Here is an 11709-nt window from a genome sequence, read left to right as displayed (position 1 = left end):
AATCAGCTCTCTGAGAAACAACCAACACAGGATATAACCATCTCTCTCCGCATGCTGGAAGTGTTTGGTGTATGCTGGGAATTGTGTGAGGGAGTGCGAGTGTTGTGTAGAGTTAGATATCTTGGTTTTTCTTTTACGTTTCCTTTTCTTCCTATGCATGATTAAGGTTATCATTATTTTTATTTAGTTGTTGTGGTAGAATTAAATCTATTATTCTCGAAATTACCCTGGTTTTGGCGGGGATGGTGACCCACATGGGGACGCCGTCCCTGTCACTTCGGCACGGCTTTAGGTGTGTTACTGAAGCTACTGTCACTGGAGGAGTTTCTGGTCGCTGTAGGAGAGAAGGTAGGATATGAGAATGTTGCTTATGCATCACGGATGAATAAAGTGGTGGTGGTTTTTCTTAAAGAAGAGCGCCTTGTTGATCGTATGGTTTCTCCGTCAACAAGGTTAACGATTTCGAATGTACCGCCGTTTATTCCCAATGAGCTATTGGAGCGCGAGTTATTGTGGTTTGGGAAAAGGGGAAGGCAGAGGGAGGGGCGCAGGTGGTCCTCGTAACGCCTGGGCCCACTGATGTAGGGAGAGGTGGGCCGACAGCGGTAGAGCAGCCACAAGCACCTGTTGCTGAGGAATAAGTTGTCCGTGTTGAGGGCACGGAGTTGCAACTTGTACCAGAGGGAAATGTTATGCAGCAGAAAAATATTGTTGTAGAAGGTAAGGCTGGATCTGAAGAGCCATTTCCTCAGACTGGTGAGGAGGTGCCCAGTACGAGTGCTGGGGTACAGGAGGGGGTTCATTTGGAGCTAATCTCCCAGGTAGTGGAGGAGATGCCCACTATGGGTGATGGGATACAGGAGGGGGTTCAGGTGGGGCTAGTCTCCCAGGTAGTGGAGGAGATGCCTGGTACGAGTGATGGGGTGCAAGTGGGAGTGTTGAGAGGGATGTGGTAGAAGGAAGTCAGGGGTCTGTGGCCTCAGTTGAGGATGATCAGGAGAAGGATATGGATATCTCTATTGATAAGATAGCAGCTAGTGATGACTCAATTTACAATCTAGAGGAGATAAATGGGTTCCTGGATCAGACTTTTGGGAAATCTGTCAAATTGGCAGATTGTTTTGATGTTGATAAGTTTGTGAGATCAGCTGTGATGTTACAGAAGACGGTGGGGTTACACCAGTTGAGTGAGAAGAAGCATTTTGCTTGAGGAAATGTGTTACTGCTGTCACAGAGGCAAAAGGTAGTGGGAAACATGGTCAGGTTAAGAGAAAATTAAAACGATGATGATCATGCCTCATAGGGTGTCTTTTTTCTCTTTGGTTTCTTCTGCTTTTCCTTTCTCTTTTCTATATGGGGGTACTAAGGGGTAGGTTCTCTCAATATTATTGTAGGAAGGGACAGGAATAAGAGGGCTTGGGTATTAGAAGTAATAAAACAGAAAAGGCTTAATGTAGTTTTTCTACAGGAGACACATAGTGATGAGGTTGACTGAAGTATATGGTGGGAGGGGCAGCATATACTCAATCATGGTACTAATTTCAGTGCTGGGGTGGCAATTTTGGTTTCCTCAGGCTTTGGGGTGACTGTGGTATCTACAACAGAGATTGTCAAGGGTCGGGTTAAATTGGTCAAAGTGGATGTTAGGGTTTTTTTATTTGTTTTTTTGAATGTTTATGCTCCTAATGAGGGTACAGAGCATATTGCTGTATTTGATAAAATAAAGGAAACCTTAAGACAGTGTGACCAAGAGGGGTGTATGGTTTTAGGGGGGGACTGGAATTGTACAATAGATTTTACTGTTGACCGCACTGCTGAAGAACCTCATCTGCGGTCAGCCACTTGCCTGTCTGGTCTATTAACTGAGTTTCAGCTTTCTGATGTGTGGAGAGTAAGGAATGCAAAAGTTAAGCAGTACACATGGCTAAAAGTTAATGAAGGTCGTGTCAGTGCAGCAAGGTTAGACAGGTTGTATGTATCTGAGCACTACTGTAGTAGGGTTGGAAGGTGTGATATCACTCCTGTGGGTTTCTCTGATCACCATATTGTTACTGTTGATATTCACTTGTCCTGTCCACGAAGGTCATCACCTTACTGGTATTTTAATGTTAAGTTGTTACATGATATCATGTTTTGTGAAAGGTTTTTGTTGTTTTGGGAAAAATGGAGGGTTACAAAAGGGAATTTTCAGTCCTTGAGACAATGGTGGGAGGTCGGGAAGGCCCAAATACGATTGTTTTGTCAACAGTATACTGCCCTGTCTCGTATTGAAGTTAAAGAGACTATCAGGGCCCTTGAACAGGACATCAAATCTATTGAATTGAAGTTGCTCACTCAGAATGACCCTGGACTAGTTATGAACTGAGGTAGTTTTTATATGAAAGAGTGAAGGGTGCCTTGATTAGGTCTCATTTTGCTACCCTCAAAGATAAGGATGCTCCTAGGCTTTTTTTACCTAGGACAGTCGATGTTGCAGCGCAAACAGATGGTCTGCCTTCGTCTCCCTGATGGGAAGGTGACCACGGATGATAGGGAAATGCGCCAACATGTCGTGGATTTTTACTCTGCCCTCTATAAGGCGGAGGATTGTGATTCTCTGTGTACTGAACAGTTGTTACATGGTCTTCCTCAATTGGGCCCTGAGCAGAGAGTTGCTTTGGACTCTGACATTACTCTGCAGAAGCTGTCCACAGCAGTTATGCAGCTCTCAACAGGCCGAGCCCCTGGCATCGATGGTATACCATCTGAGTTTTATAAGCACTTTTGGGGGTCTATTGGGGAGGATTTTTATGAAGTGGTTTGTGAATCTTTTCATGAGGGTTCGCTTCCTGTATCCTGTCAATGTGCAGTGCTTTCATTGTTGCCAAAAAAGGGGGATTTGGCTCTTATAAAAAATTGGCGACCTGTTGCATTGCTGTGCGCAGAATATTAAATTGTATCTAAAGGTCTTTCAAACAGGTTGAAAGAGTATCTGGGGCTGTTGGTCCACAAGGACCAGTCTTACAGTGTACCTGACCGCTCTATAGTTGATCACTTGTTTCTAATAAGAGATGTTTTAGACATTTGTAAACTGCCTGATGTAAATGTGGGTTTACTTTCTTTGGATCAGGAGAAGGCCTTTGATCATGTGGACCACCAGTACTTGTTCAAAACAATGAAAGCCTTTGGGTTTGGAGATGTGTTTTTGTCTTGGATGAGTTTACTGTATGCTGGGGCCTCATGTATAGTGAAGATGGGGGGTGGTTTGGGTTGCCCCATCCCTGTCAAAAGGGGCATCAGGCAGGGATGCCCAATTTCAGGGCAGTTATATTGTCTGGCAATTGAACCAATGCTTTGTTTTTTAAGAGCGATGCTTACTGGTTTCTCTGTGCCAGGAGTAATGAAGGGTCCCATGATAGCACTGTCTGCGTATGCAGATGATGTGACAGTTTTTATTACAGGGGCTGAGGATGTTAAGGTTCTCTCAAACGCTTTAAAGGTGTATGAGGGGGCCTCAGCTAGAGTTAATTGGGAAAAGAGTGAATCGCTGTGGGCAGGTCAGCTTCAGACGGGGTCCGCTCCACGGTTACCAGGGGGGCAGAGATGGGATGAATACTTTTTTTTGTAGTCTCTGATGTATTTCAGAAAAAGAACTGGGAGGGTGTAGTGGTGAAAGTGTGTGCCAGACTGTCAAGGTGAAAATGGGTGCTACCCCAGCTGTCTTATAGGGGAAGGGTACTGGTAGCTAATAATCTTGCTGCCTCTACCCTGTGGCACAGACTAATGATTGTACAGCCACCGGGGGGTCTGATACAAGAGCTTCAGAGGACACTTGTCAATTTCTTCTGGTCTGGACAACACTGGATTAAAGCTGCAGCCCTGTACCTGCCACTGCACGAGGGTGAGCAAGGCCTGGTGGACATTTCTTCCAGGATCATGGCTTTCCAGCTTCAAGCAGCCCAGAGACTGTTGTACAGTGACGGTTCTAGCTGGGTCAACACAGCCTACACATTGATGAGGAGAGCGGGCTGTTTGGGCTTAGACTAGCACCTTTTCCTCTTAAAGCTGGAGGGGGGGTGATTTGTCTGGCCTGACTGCATTTTATGAGTCTGTTATGCAGGCTTGGAGAGTTCTTGTCAAGTCCCGTAAGGCCGGCATGCCACCAGGGATGTGGCTTTTTGAAGAGCCTCTTTTTTACAACACTGCCATCCAGTCCCGTGCTCTGGGTTCAGCCAGCCTACGTTCATGCCTGTTAGGTGTGGGATGTACCAAGCTGGGTCATCTGATGCGGAGCAGGTGCAGATCGTTGGAGGAGCTGGGAGAAAGAATGGGGATTCGATCATCTCACCTACTGAGGAAGGTCGTTGCTGAGGTCTGTGATTCCTTGCCAGTACTTCATCTGCAGTATGTGACTGACACTTCCAATTCTGATCGGTGGAAGGAGGGTCTGGATTATGTGTTCCCTGCACTGAATGTTAGTGTTGCGGCGGGGTCATTCGAGGAGGACGTGGGGATGCTGCTTTCATTCGATACCCCGGAGCTGGGGGAGTTCAAGGAGGTGGGAAAGAAGGCCCTGTACAGAATTTGTGTAAAAGTGTCCCATGCCTCTTCCCTAGAAGGGTTAAAATCGACGAGGTGGGCAGGTGTGTTTGGTCCAGGTGCATCCCCAAAAGGCTGTTGGCGGTCTTTATACAAACTGCCTATTGAAAAGGGGACAACTGAGCTCCAATGGAGGATAATATATGGAGCCATAGCCACCAGTATGCATCTGGTACACCTGGATCCAAAAGTTGGGGAAGGATGTCCATTCTGTGCTGAGTCTGATACTCTGGCACATCTGTTTTACAGTGTCCCAGGCTGGTCGGGATGATTGACCTTCTTGGTTCTCAGCTTTGGGAGAGGTTTTCTCTTCCCAACTGTTTATATTTGGGCTAAAGTACAGGTTTAGTCGAAAGGGTGTAATTATTTTGCTTAATTTTGTGTTAGGGGCAGCTAAATTAGCAATATGGAAGACCCGAAAGAACAGTATTCAGGGACTGGGGTCTGTGGATGTGGTGTGAATGCTGGAGCGAGTTGGCAGCAAGACTGAGGGATGAGTTTGCCTATTACAAACTGGTTAACAATATTGATCTGTTTATGAGTATATGGGGTATTCAGAGTCTGTTGTGTTTAGTTACTGTGGAGGAGGATTTGGTGCTGTGTTTTTAATTGATGTGTAATTATGGTTTTGTATGAGTTTTTATTGTGTTGTGGGTTCCCAGACCCAATAAAGGTTATTTAAAACTCAAACTCACTCTCGCTCTCTCAGCAACAACCAACATAGGACACACCAATCAGCTTTCTCTGACAAAGGAACACTGGCTTTTCCAGCTGGAGAAGGAGTCTGTAATGAGATACAGCTGTATCCTCTGACGAGAGGGCGGGGTCAGCTCCAATTAGCAATGGGGCCAACCAATCAGCTGCTTGGGGGAATTTCAGGAAGCCATCCTTAAACACACACACACACAAACAAAACCACAACACAGAATCTGGGGAACGTAACATGAGGTTACTACCTTTTTGTTCCAGGATATAAACAGTTTATACTACAGTTTCAATAAATGAATCTTCAATGGTACTTGTTTTTTCATTGAATGAATATGTAGTACCAGTCAAAAGTTTGGGCACAACTGCTCATTCAAGGGTTTTTCTTTATTTTTTACTATTTTCTATATTGTAGAATAATAGTGAAGACATCAAAACTATGAAATAACACATATGGAATCATGTAGTAACCAAAAAAGGGTTAAACATATCAAAATATATTTTAGATTCTTCAGTATCCACCCTTTGCCTTGATGACAGCTTTGCACACACTTGGCATTCTCTCAACCAACTTCATGAGGAATGCTTTTCCAACAGTCTACTGCTATTTAAAAGTAATTTGTTATATTTCTCCATTACTAACTGTGGAAAGTAACTCGTTAGTCGTTACATTACTTTTGTGTTAACAGAAAACCTTCTTAAAATGCCTTGAGCGTGCATGTCAGTCATTGTTATCCCCAGTAGAGGGTGCACACTACCTTAGAATGGCTTGCCTTCTTAGTACCCGCGGGATATTCAAAGTGTAACATTATGCTAAGCACTTAAAGGGTTGTCAATGCGCCAAAGTTTAGGCAGCACTGATGTCATCGGACATCATGGGAGAGCTCAAGACCGAGATCTCTGTCAGATTTCCTAATAATATTTTCAGTTCTTTTAGTAAATTGAACTGTGTATTTTTATCTGATTTATTATTTGGCCTTTGTAGTTCAGCAGCCTATTGAAATTTAACTGCTCCACAAAAATGTGTGATGGAGGAGAAATGTATACATATTATTATAATAAAGAAAGATGTATAAATAATAGCCTATGTGTTCTATCAAAATTCTACCTTAAACTATCGAATGTCTGAATGCAAAGAAAAGTGGAGCATATCAAATAAATAAATCTTGCTAAATCCAACGCATCAAACGAACCTAGCCATGAATCAAAAACAACATTTAGGCAGCTTTTTGAAAGTCACTAAATACAGGCTATTAAGTCACAACAAGCCCGACTTGAAGTATCGAAATTAACATTTAAATAACCTGAGCACTGAACTGCTGACAACGAATGCAAACTGTCAAATAAATCCAAAACATAATGCATTGAAATAAATGGCATGCAATCACCAAAGACGCATACATGTTCATTTAGTTCTCGGGGTGACAAGTTAGCCAAACAGAAATCAAATTTTTGTTGTTTTGGAGCAGGACAACTGTCATACTCAGCATCAACGTCAATCGGCTGGCTTGGGTCTTTCTCCACCAGTCTTGTGGAGCTGTGCTTGGCCTGAAGGTACTTGTCACGTCCTGACCAGTATAAGGGTTAATTGTTATTGTAGTTTGGTCAGGACGTGGCAGAGGGTATTTGTTTTATGTGGTTCGGGGTGGTGGTTGATTTAGTAGGGCATTTGATTTATGTATTCCGGGGGTTTTGGGCACTGTGTTATGTTTATGTATGTCTATGTTTAGTCTAGTGAATCTGTTTCTATGTTTAGTTAATTGGGGTAGGGACTCTCAATTGAAGGCAGGTGTTGTCTATTTGCCTTTGATTGAGAGTCCTATATATTAGGGTGTGTTTGTAGTTGTGGGAGATTGTTTCTTGTTTAGCGTGTGTGAGCCTGACAAGACTCTTTTGTTGATCGTGAGTTCGTTGTGTTTATTATTTTGGTGTTCACTTTTGAGTTAAAATAAACTTCAAGATGAGCATCCACAATCCTGCTGCATTTTGGTCCTCCTTTCCCGACGACAACCGTGACAGTACTTCTTGATATTTTATGTTGAGTTCTTCGCAGCTGACAGGCACTTATCAACGAGGCACCTTTTGCATTTTATTATAGTTTTTCTAATTTTCTTCTACCAATTAAAAAGAATGTGAATACTTCCGCTGTTGTCTCTGATAACTTGCTAGCTAGCTTCCCGCCAGAACGTTCTTGAAGAAACATTAAGAGCGTGAACTTAGGGGAAGTGATTCGAATTTTTGGGGGGCTAAAATAAAATAAAAAAGGAAATCATGTTTAAATGTAACAAGTTGCTTATTTTAAATAGTAACTAATTACTTAAATTGAAAAACTAACACTGAGAAACTAAGACCTTATGAAGTAGTCTTAAAATCCCCTATGGAAAAATGAATGGTGGGAAAACGATTGGAACCATTTCTGGGCTTTACCGCTAGGTTTTATGGGTATTATGACTCATACTGTGGTACTCAATTCAGATGTGCCTTTTGTTAAGTAAATCAGGTGTTAAATGAGTTGAAAAGGAGACTGGAGTGGCACTTTAACTCAGTCTCCTGAAAGGTTTATGTGAAGAAATGATGAATGGACAAAGACAACCTCCATCAGTCAAACAATACAGAATATTTCACTATTGTAGTCATATTTTGTCTCTACAGCAAGAGGGAGCCAAATAATCAGGATTTGGTTAGTTATTGTTCAACATACACTGAGCTCCAAAAGTATTGGGACAGTGACAAATGTATTGGATTTGAAATGATACAATGACTATGAGGTTAAAGTGTCAGCTATAATTTGAGGGTATTTTCATCCATATTGGGTGAACCGTTTTCAAAATTACAGCCCTTTTTGTACATAGTCCCCCATTTTATGGGACCAAAAGTATTGGTACAAATTCACAGTAACACTTCCTTTTAAGGGGTCCTTATTACAGTGTATCTACATGTGTAATTACACTAACAAGCATTGTAGCGACACATAGTTACAATGCAATAACAACATGTACCTGGTAGTAATTGTGGTCTGTAATTATAGAAATGTATCAATGAATGCTTGATTCCATGCTTGTTACCTAATGGGCAGTGTTCCACAAAATTCACCAACTTAGTGCTTTGCTTTTTCTCAGCTGCATCCGATTCATTATTAACAGCTGTGACAAAGGTTTGGATATCTTGTGGATTCGCTGGGTGTCAGAGATTATAGTTTGTGCTCAGTAGGCTCTAATTACTTAACCATGAATGTGAACTGTTCAAAATACATCTTCAGTATACATTATTGCTAGCACTTGTCTTAAAAATAAAGCGTACCATCTGTGTTATCTTGGTTGAGCTTTTGAAAAAAAAAATTATACGAGTGTCATCCCTAATGCTTGCTTAAGTAGAATGTAGTTGCTACACAGGATTTAGCTAGTAAAAATGAAGTGTATCTTGAGGGGTACTTAGTTGTAGCTAATGTGTACTTATACAGTACATTACCCATCCTGATAACCTGGCCCTCATTTTGAAGCTTCTGGAAGTGTGATCCAGTTGGGAGAATAAACACAATATTACACCATTGGAGTACATGTAATATTCACACAAGCACAGTACAATGTGATTACTAGTTGTTGCACAGGATATGGCTAGTTATAATGAGGTTTATCTTGAGGGATACTTGTAATTATAGTGTCCCAATAGTCAGTGGTAGAAAAAGTAGCCAATTGTCATACAGTACTTAAGTAGAAGTAAAGATACCTTAATAGAAAATGACTGAAGTAAAAGGGTCAAGTCACCCAGTAAAAAACTCCTTGAGTAAAAGTCTGAAAGTATTTCATTTTAAATATACTTAAGTATCAAAAGTTAAAGTATACATATTTTCAAATTCCTTTATTAAGCAGATGGCAAAATTAAACAATATAAAATATTACGGATACACTCAGACATAATTTACAAACAAAGCATTTGTGTTTAGTTAGTCTGCCAGGTCGAAGGCAGTAGGGATGACCAGGGATGTTCTCTTGATAAGTGTGTGAATTGGACTATTTTCCTGTTCTGCTAAGCATTCAAAATGTCTTGAGTAAAAAGTACATTATTTTCTTTAGAACTGTAGTGGAGGAAAAGTCAAAGTAGTAAATTACAGATACCCTCAAAACTATTTAAGTAGTACTTTAAAGTATGTTTACTTAAAGTTGCACTCTCAAACGTTTGTATAATTTCAGCCAGTAGTTTTGAAAGTGGTGCGCATGAGCCAAAGGTGGTCACCGTTTTGAGTGTACTATGTCATCAAATTGTGTACTACATCCCATTGTCAGAAACATATTCTATTCTTATTTACAACAAAAGTGACTCCAAAATGACACAATACATTATTTACCATTAATATCTATCGGGCACAAAATAATCTGAAACAAAACCAAAACAAACAGCAAATGCATCCAACAAATGTGTTGAGTAACAAGCTTGATGTAGTCATTGCGTGCTGTGAATATGGGACCAAATACTTAACTTTTTACTACTTCAATACACATACAAGTTAATTTGTCCCAATACCTTTGGTTCCTTAAAATGGGGGGACTATGTACAAAAAGTGCTTGAATTTCTAATCGGTTCACCCAATATGGATAAAAAAAAAATCTAATTAAAGCAGACAATCTGCACTATCCTCTTAGTCATTTTATCATTTAAAATCCAAAGTGCTGAAGTACAGTGCCAAAACAACAAAATTGTCACTGTCCCAATACTTTTGAGCTCACCATATAGGCCTGTTCCAAATACTTTGAAAATGCATTCTAACATGTCTGAATTGATGAAATCTAGCATTAAAGTTTCAAAGGGCCATTATGAACCATTATGTAGAGTTAGTGCTTGCAATGCCATGGTTGTCGTTGGTTTGGTACCCTTTGGGGTCAGCCACACAAATGTATGCATGATCTACTGTATGTTGCTTTGATAAAAGAATCAACTAAATACTAATGCCATCTCCATGTCATACCATGGCATTCAAACATATAACAAGGAGGATGTTCCTTGTTATGGATGTAGAGGTATGTTCAATAGAACAGATTCTAAAAGAAACTCAAACACCTTAAACATCATCGGAGACGCCAGGGAGTGATACAACTCCTGAAAAGTCATTCAATTTTATGATGTCATCTAATGACAAACCAAACCAGTGTTTAATCAACCATGACTGTTTAGAGTGTGGCAAGTCATAGAACGGTGTAGTTATTGGTGGATGGCAACACCTAATACACAATAGATCATTAGAAAACATGAAATCACAGTTCAAATATCCAAATTGTGTTAAGTGTAAGATTAAGTTGTAAAATTCACATCTGATGAATACACATTTTTACGATTGGTTCAATACAAGTGGGTGTAGACGTGACAGTTGGGATGTGTGCCCCAAAAAAATCACTGGTCAAAACACTGATACGTGAGGCAACTTGCCAACACTTTCTGACTGGGGATTTTGCCCTCTGCAAGATGACAAAACGTTTTCTCTAAACTGAATACATTTATAACAGTACATGTGTTAGTTTCGTTGACTATAGCAAGTAGCCAATATATTAACAGGATGGAGTTCTATGGAAATAATTCACTTCACAGAGGTGTAACGGAACGCATCAGGACAATTTTCATAGTACAATAGTATAAATAAAGGTTATAAATGCACCTGACTGGTTAAGTTTTAGGAAAAATCCTGTATATATCCTATATTTGTATTTGATTCTGACTCCAATTCTGGATGGGCAAAAGTTGTAAAACCTATAAAGTGCTTTTCACATTGCTGAGCTGAACAGAGCTGCACTCACAGCACTGTCTCTGTGAATAGGCTGGTGGAAAATGAGTCTTAAAGCTAGTCACACCCTAAAGAAAAAAATCACACCTTTGACGAGTAACATACTGTGATGTGTTTACACCTAGCGAGTATAACTTAAAAGCACACAAATACATCCAGGGCAACAGTCCTTATTAGTCAAGAAAGCGTGAGATAGTAACAATCGGACATGTTGAGTCAGGCATCACACCGAGGAATGTACATGTTCACAAGTGATACCCACATGTTGCTGGTTAGAAAGAAGCTCCTCGCCCAATTTGCATACATAAATAGTTTGGGTATCCCTTTGTGAATGTTAAAAGTATCATCATGCATAACAACCTTCATATTTTAACATGATTCACAAACAAACCTTCGAAAAAATTAGTAAAATTATTTAAAGTCTGTTCTGAGTGAACAATATTGTTGCTGGTGTCACTGACTGGATTAGTCCTGTGCACCACAAGGCTGTATTAGTCTTTGCTGAGCTAAAGCCAAGGCATAAGCTTCTGGCTCAATGGGGTTTATGTCGGTATCAGCAAAGCAATTCCTGACCACCACTGATGTAAAAAGGCCTTTACAAATTAAATGTGATTGATTGATTTGATTGGAGCTAATACATGTCTTCAGGTATC

This window comes from Salmo salar, chromosome 27 (genome assembly GCF_965601325.2).
Source record: "Salmo salar chromosome 27, fSalSal1, whole genome shotgun sequence".
In the NCBI taxonomy this organism is placed as follows: domain Eukaryota; kingdom Metazoa; phylum Chordata; class Actinopteri; order Salmoniformes; family Salmonidae; genus Salmo; species Salmo salar.
Note: the sequence above shows the minus strand (reverse complement) of the source record.